Source organism: Mustela erminea, chromosome 2, assembly GCF_009829155.1.
Source record: "Mustela erminea isolate mMusErm1 chromosome 2, mMusErm1.Pri, whole genome shotgun sequence".
NCBI lineage: Eukaryota > Metazoa > Chordata > Mammalia > Carnivora > Mustelidae > Mustela > Mustela erminea.
This window is the reverse complement of record NC_045615.1, coordinates 63,401,228-63,409,935: the sequence shown is the minus strand read 5'-3', so window position 1 is coordinate 63,409,935 and position 8,708 is coordinate 63,401,228.

Sequence of the window (8,708 nt, the reverse complement as noted above, 5' to 3'; positions counted from 1 at the left end):
TTAGGGACATGGCAGACTTTAAGGATGAATGGCCTTGATAAGATATTGCTTCCATTCAGAGAAGAGGTGATTAGCAATGGGGAGCAGGTTTGGGGAGGATTAATAATGAACACCTAATACAGTTTGGACTTGGTAAATTTGGGGCTCCTTGGACTTTTCCAGTAGTAGATTGCAAATATGGGAGTGTGGCTCATGGAAGCCAAGGGAGAAGACTTCAAGGAAGTGGTGCAGCAGTAACCATCGCCACGTGCTTCCTGGTGTAATGATACGTGTGGATTGAGTGATGTTCTATAGAACAGTGATGTTAAAAGTCAGAGTTAAGGAGATGGTAGTGGGAGTAAGGCACTGGATGACTGGTCTCCTGGATAGCACTCTTTCTAGAAGAGTCGAAAATGGAAAAGAGTAAGGAAGTTTAATCTCAAGACGACACGCACCAGAATCACCTGGAGAGTTTGTTATTAACTTAGATTTCTGGGCTCCCCGCCCCCGGCCAGAGCTCCTGAATCTTGGTTCAGATATGGAGTCTGAGAATCTGTGATTCTAATATGTTCCCAGTACTGATGCTGCTAGGTCCGTGGGGACTGCTGTTTGGAAATCATTGATTTAGAATTATTGATTTAGTTCAGGCTTTTGCAACTTTGCGCAGTTGACATTTTAGGCCAGATAATTCTTTGTCGTGTGGAGCTGTCCTATGCTTTCTAGGGTATTTAACAACATATCTGGCCTCTATCCACTACATGCAAGTAGCACCCACAATTTGTGACAACTAAAAAGTTTCCAGGCACTGCCAAATTATCCCCCAAGGGTCAAAATTGTCTCCAGTTGGGGACCACTGCTTTAGATAATTCAACACATCTGAAAGACACTGTCTGGGGGTAAATCCAGAATATCTGAGGGAGTTTGGTCTAGGAAATAAAGATAGGCATGAGACAATGGAACAGAGCCTCTGGTGTAGTAATCTGTGCTCTTTGAAATTAAATTCCAGATTATGAGTGAGGGCTCAATTATCAGCTTTTGGTGAATTAACCCCAGAAAATCAACTTGGAACTAATCTCCACTCTAATTCCAAGTTGTTTTCAGGTTTCTGCCTCCTGAAGCCCTGAAAATCCTATGTAGTAAATCATCCTCAATTCATGAATGTGGCTTTGTCTTCTAAAATCTAGGCTTCCTGGATCCCTGCCTCGACTTTATTTAAGTGCACTCAGTTATGACTTCCTTATTCTGAAGGCCCTACCATTTGTTCGACAGACCAATATTCTGCACCAGGTTAGCGAATTTAAATATTCCATGTCCAGAAATGTTTTCTTTTGTTTCTTATTTGTGTCATATGGGCAACATATGATTTATTCTTGCTTTTTTATCCAGTCAATCTCTTCCTTTTGACTGGGGTGTTTACACTATTTATATATAATAAGATTATTTTTAGAGGTTGGTTAAATTTACCAACTTGCTCTTTCCTCTCCATTTGTCTCTTCTGTTTGTTGTTCTTTCTCCCTTTTTCTGCTACAGTATTTGAAAATTAAAACAAATATTAAGATGAAGCATACCTGGTGTAAAATTACCCATTTTGAAGTGAGCAATTCAGTTGCATTTACTACACACACAGTGTTTTACAGTCACTACCTCTGTGTAGTTCCAAAACATTCTAATAATCCCAAATAAATCCTTTACCCATTAAGTGGTTATTCTCCATTTCCCCTCTGTCAACCTCCAATTTACTGTCTGTTTCCATTGATTTACCTATTCTGGACTGTTCATATTAAGTGGAATAAGAGAATATGTGAACTTTTGTATCTGACTCCTTTCACTTCACATGATGTTTTTGAGTTTCATCAACACTGTAGCATTCCATTTAATGACTGAATAACATTCTATACATGGATGCACCCTAATTTGCTTATCTTTTGTGAGTGAACATTGTGGCTCTTTTTATCTTTTAGCCTATTAATGAATATGAAAATTTGTGTAAAGTATTTCTTTAAATATCTGTTTTCGATACTTTGAGTATATACACAGAAGTGGAATTTCTGGGTCACAGAGTGATTCTGTCTTTAACTTTTTGAGGACCTGCCAAACTGTTTTCCACAGTGGTTGTACCATTTACATTTGCACCAGCAATATCCAGTTTCTCTGTATCTTCATCAATGTGTAACTTTCCATTTTCTTGATTACCCCTATTTAGTGAGTGGGAAATTATACCACACTGTGGTTTTAGTGTGCATTTTCTGAATAACTAATTGGGATACTGTGATTTATACTATATTTTGGTTCTCCTTCTGTTCTGGCACAGAGCTCCTAAAATACTTGAAAATTCTTTTTTTTATTTTTTATTTTATTTTATTATTTTTTTTTTAAAGATTTTATTTATTTATTTGACAGACAGAGATCACAAGTAGGCAGAGAGGCAGGCAGAGAGAGAGGGGGAAGCAGGCTCCCTGCGGAGCAGAGAGCCTGATGTGGGGCTCAATCCCAGGACCCTGGGATCATGACCTGAGCCGAAGGCAGCGGCTTAACCCACTGAGCCACCCAGGCGCCCCAATACTTGAAAATTCTTAATGAGAGTGTTAAAGGTGTCTTTTGTTATGTTACTGAGATGACTTTTGGATCACATCTGAGGATAGGGGCTGGTTGCCAGGAGAACCAACAGCATGATTAGAGGGTTGGAATATTCCTTCGGTCTCATCCCCCTGATCTCCAAGGAGGGGAGAAGGGTGGAGGTTGAAGCAATCACCAATGGCCAATGATTTAATCAAGTTCCCCATGTAATGAAGCCTTATAAAAACCCCAGAGTACTGAATCTGGAGAGCTTCCAGTTTGGTAACCATATGGAGGTGTCGGGAGGGTGACAAGTCTGGAGAGGGAGGGCAAAGAAGCTTCATATCCTTTCCCCAGACTCTCTCCAGGCATTTCTTCCATCTAGTTGTTTTTAAGTTATGTCCTTTTATAATGAACTGGTGAACCTATAAGTAAAATGTTTCTCTGAGTTTTTTGAGTTGCTGCAGAAAATTAATCAAAGCCCAGGAGGGGATTAAGAGAACCTCTGATTTATAGCCAGTTGGTCAGAAGCGCAGGTAACGGCCTGGGCTTGCAACTTGTGTCTGGCACAAGGTTGGGAGGGGAATCTTGAAAGCTGAACACTTAACCTGTGTAATCTGATGTTTTCTCCAGATAGACAGGGTCAGAATGAAGTTGAATTCTTGGACACCCTGCTGGTCTCCTAGAATTGTTTGTTGCTGTGGGGAGCACTTCCCCCCTACCCCCTGCCACACACACACTGGAAATTAAGTCTCAGAAGACCAAAAGACTAAATATGCTGAGCACTTTCTCGTGTGCTTATTGGTATTCATATGGATCTTTGTTTTAGAAACGCTTATTAAAATCCATTACCCATTTCCCATTTATTAAAATCCATTACCCAATTGGGTTGTTTGTCTTGGTGACTTATAAAAGTTCTTTACGTATTCAGGATACTAGACCCCCTTTAAACAATTAGCAGATATTTTTTCCATTCTGTGAGTTTTTTCACTCTCTTGATTCTATCATTTAAGGTATAAAATGTTTTAATAATCATGAAGTCCATTTAATCTATTTTTCTTTTATTATTCATGCTTTTGGTGTCATAGCTAAGAATTTATTGCTTCATATGAAGATCATGAAAATTTACTTATATATTTTGAGTTTTATGGTTTTTTCTCTCTCATTTAGGTAATCATGTTTTAGTTAATTTTTGTAATGGTGTGAGTTATGAATCTAACTTCATTCTTTCTCATGTCTATATCCTGTTGTCTTACCATTTATTGAAAAGACTATTCCTTCCCCATTGAATGGTCTTAGAATCCTGGTCAAAAAGTAGTTGACCATAGCTATGGATTCACTTCTGAACTCTGTTTTGTTCCAGTCCATATGTCTGTCCTTATGCTAGTACCATGCTGTTTTGATTACTGTGGCTCTGTAATAAGTTTTGAAAATGGGAAGTGTGAGTCTTCCAGCTTTGTTTTCATATTCAAGATCATTTTGCCTATTCAGGATTCCTTTAAATTTTTTATCACTTTGAGCATTGATATTCCAATTTCTCCAGAAAAAGTCACTGGAATTGTGATCAGGATTTTACTGAACATACAGATCACTTTTGGTAGTACTGCCATCTTAAAAATATTGTTTTTAAATCCATAAACGTAAGATGTCTTTTTATTTATTTAGGTCTTATATTCTTTCAGCAATGTTTTGTAATTTCCTGTATACAACTCTTTTACCTCCTTGGTTAAACTTATTCTAAGCTATTTTATTCTTTTGGATGTTATTATAAATAAATTTTTTTAAAGTTTTCTTTTCATCTTGTTCATAGCTGATGCTTCAAATATCAACTGAGTTTTCAGTGTTACTCTTGTGGCCTGAAAATTTGCTGAATTTGTTTACCAGCTTTAGTGGCCTTCCTATAGATTCATAGGGTTTTCTATTTAGAGGATCATATCCTCTACAAATACAAGTAGTTTTACATCTTCCTTTTCAATACTTTTTATTTCCTGTCTATTTGCTTTAGCTAAAACATCCAGGAAAGTGTTGAATGTTTGATTTACTTATTTTCAATCACCTTTGCATTCCCAACATAAATCCCTGTCATGATGTATAATTGTATAATCTTTTTAATGTGTTGTTGGATTTGATTTACTAGTATTTTGTTGAGAATACCTGCAGCTATATGGGATATGGGATGTTGGTCTATATTTTCTTGTGATGTCTTTATCTAGTTTTCATATCAAAGCGTTATTGGCCTTATAGAATAAGTTAGGAAGTGTTCCTCAATCTTCTATTTCTTGGAAGAGTTTGAGAAGATTTCATGTCAATTCTTTAAATTTGGATAGATTTCACCAGTGAAGACATTTGCTACTGGACTTTTCTTTGCTAGGAGGTTTTGATTATTACTTCAGTCTCTTTACTTGTTGTAAGTCTGAGATTTTCTTTCTTTTCTTGAATTCTTTTTGGTAATTTGTTTGTAGAAATGGGTCCATTTCATCTAGGTTATCTGACTTGTTGTCATACAATTGTTTATAGTATTCTCTTATCATCTTTTTTATTTCTGTAAGGTTGGTATAATATCCCACTTTCATTCCTGACTTTAGTTGTGTCTTCTCCCTTCTTTTTTTCTTTGTTAGTCTAGCTAACTGTTCTTAAATTTGGGTTTTTTTAAAATATTTTTTGTTGATACTGTGTGTTGTTTTTATTTTGTATTTCATTTATCTTCGCTTGAATCTTTATTTTCCTTATGATAGTTTTTGAGTTTAATTTGCACTTGTTTTTCTAGTTTCTTCATGTAAATTGATTTGAGATCTTCTCTTTTAGTATTTACTGGTGTATACTGCAATAAGTCCCTCTGAATGTTGTCTTAGTTTGTGTCTAAGACTCTGCATATGATCTTGGTTATCTTATTTTTTGGTATAAAATAGTTCAGAGTATTCTCTTCAAATCCTTTCTACTTCTGTAAGGTCAGTGATATGTCCCCTCTTTCATTTTGATTCTATTAAGTCTTTTGTTTCTTGTTCAGTCTAGGTAAGTGTTCATAAATTCTGTTCGTCTTATGAAAGAAACAACTTTTAGTTTCATTGATTTTCTATATTGTTTTTCTGTTCATTTTTGTCTACTCAAATCTTTATTTTCTTTCTTCTGTTTATTGTGATTTAATTTGCTCTTCTAATTTTATAAGGTTGCAGTTTATATTATTGATTTGACATCATCTTTTTAATATATTTAATATGTTTAATATTTTATAATAATATTATATATTATAATATATGATTGTATTATATATTTATATATTTATTATATCATATAAATTTATATTGTGTTATAATATACTATAATAAAATAAATTTTTTAATATATTGAATATGAAAGAAAATATTCTATTTACAAATAAAAATGTCCCTGGGCGCCTGGGTGGCTCAGTGGGTTAAGCCGCTGCCTTCGGCTCAGGTCATGATCTCAGGGTCCTGGGATCGAGTCCCGCATCGGGCTCTCTGCTCAGCAGGGAGCCTGCTTCCCTCTCTCTCTCTCTGCCTGCCTCTCCATCTACTTGTGATTTCTCTCTGTCAAATAAATAAATAAAATCTTTAAAAAAAAAAAAAAAAAAACAAATAAAAATGTCCCTATATGCAGTGCTTTAGCTGTAACCCATAAGTTTGGGCATATTTTGTTTTCATTTTTATCAGTCTCAAAATACTAATTTTTCCATGGTTTCTTCTTTCAGCCATTGATTATGATCATGTTGTTTAATTTTCATATATTTGTAAATTTCCCTGTTACTGATTTGTAATTTCATTTCATTGTCATTGAATAACATATTTTGTATAATTTCACTATTTTGATATTGTTTTATAGCCTAACTTATGGTTTGCCAACATCTCTGTGCACTTGAGAAAAATGTATATTCTTGTTATTGGGCAGAGTATTCTACAGATGTATGTTAGGTCTGGAACCTTCTAGTTCCTTGTTGGTCTTAAGTCTAGCTGTTTTATCCTTATTGAAGCTTTATCCTTCTGTTCCTCAGACTGGATGATTACAACTGACCCCTTTTCAATCTGATTCTCCTACCAGCTCAGATCTGCTGTTGAATATCTTAGTGAATTTTTCATTTTAGTAATAGTACTAACTATATTCAGAATATCTGTTCTTTTAAAATATGTGTCTATTTATTGATATTCTCTATTTTTAAGACCCAAATATTTTTTGAAAGAAAAAATGTTCTTAGTAAATTTTTGTGAATGTAGATCTTGCAACCATGGGACTTTAGTCCTTCTAATGGTGAATGTCAACAGAGATAGAGGCCCTGCGCTCCTCCATATAAGAGCATTAACCCCCTTTACTCAAAGTGGGCCCCCGAACTTGGTGGGCATCACCTGGGAGCTGGTTAGAAATACAGAATCTCAAGTCCCACTCCGGATACACTGAATCAGAAGCTGAATTTTAACAAGACCTTTAAGTGATTCCCATGCACATCAGAGTTTGAATGTCTTGGAACCCACCATGCTTTCAGAACCTTTGAGGTACCACATACTATTTTTCAGAATGGTAATTTTGCATTTATTTTCTATAACTGGATAAATGTCCATCTTCCTCTCTAGATTGCAACCCCACAAAGGGAAGTCTGCTTACCATTGTATACAAGAGTCATGCCCATAATTAAGTGCTATAAAATCTGTTAAGGAAATCAGTGAACTGGACCCTGGAATCTCATACTTATCTGCTTCTTCCAACCCCCAATCTCAAGTCGGTTTCAAAAGAGGTTTATCTTCTTAGTTAACATACTCAGAAAACCTGAGTTTTCTTGGATCTCCTAAGGATCATTCAGAAACATCTCTGAGATAAGGAGACCAGTTTTGCTTTACCTTTTGCTTAAAGTATTCATTTAGCTAAAATTTGAGATTCCCAGCTGATGAGTGTTCTCTATTAGAAAGAAGCCACTGAGCATATTTTTTATAATTCTGTAGGAGAACAATTTTTTTTTGCTAATATTTTATAGAAGCGTAGTTGAAACACAATGTGATATTAGTTTCAGGTGTACAACAGAATTGTTGTCAATTGTCAAAAATTGTGATTTATGACAATTCTCTATTATGCTCATCACAAGTGTACCTACCATATGTCACCATACAACATTATTACAACACCATTGACTATATTCCCTATGTTATAACTTTCACCCTCATAATTTATTCATTCTGTAACTGGAAGTCTGTGTCTCCCACTCCACTTCACCCACTTTGCCCTTACCTTTCTTTCCTCTGACAACCATCATTTCTCTGTATTTATGGGTCTGGTCCTGCTTTTTGTTTATTCACTTGTTTTTCAGAGTCCACATATAAGTGAAATCATTGTATTTGTCTGTCTCTTATTTCACTTACCATAATACCCTCTAGGTTCATGCATGTTGTTTTAAATGATAAGATCTCGTTATGGCTCAGCAGTATTCCACTATACATATGTATGTATATGTATACACACAACAGATCTTTATCCATTCATCTATTTATGGACACTTGGGTTACTTGCACATCTTGGCTATTATAAATAATGTTGCAGTAAGCATAGGGGTGCACTTATCTGCCACCCTATGTCTTCTTTATTGGAACATTTTGACCATTTACATTTCAAGTAATTATTTATAGGTATTATAGCAATTCTGTTCGTTGTTTTCTGGTTGTTTCTATAGTTCTCCTCTTTTCCTTTCTTCTCTATTCTTTCTCGTGATCGAGTTTCTGTAGTGTTATGCTTGGCTTTTTTTCTACTTTTGTGTATCTATGATAGGTGCTGGGTTTGTGGTTACCATGCTGTTCATATATAGATAAATAGCATCCCAAGTATATTGCAGTCTATATTCAGTTGGTTACTTAAATTCAAACACATTCCAAAAATTTTTTCTATTCCCTCCTCCATGTTTTATATGCATATGTCATATATCTTTTTTATTCATAATTTTCTTACATCTATTTATGGCCTTTTCCACTTAAAGAGCTCCCTTTATTTCTTGTAAGGTCAGCTTAGTGGTGATGAACTTCTTAAACTTTTATTTTTCTAGGAAACTCTTTCTCTCTCCTTCAATTCTTTATGGTAACCAAGAATATTCTTGGTTATCGGTTTTTTCCTCTCAGCGCTTGAGTATATCATACCACTTCCTTTTGGCCCACAAAGTTTCTGCTGAAAAATCAATTTTT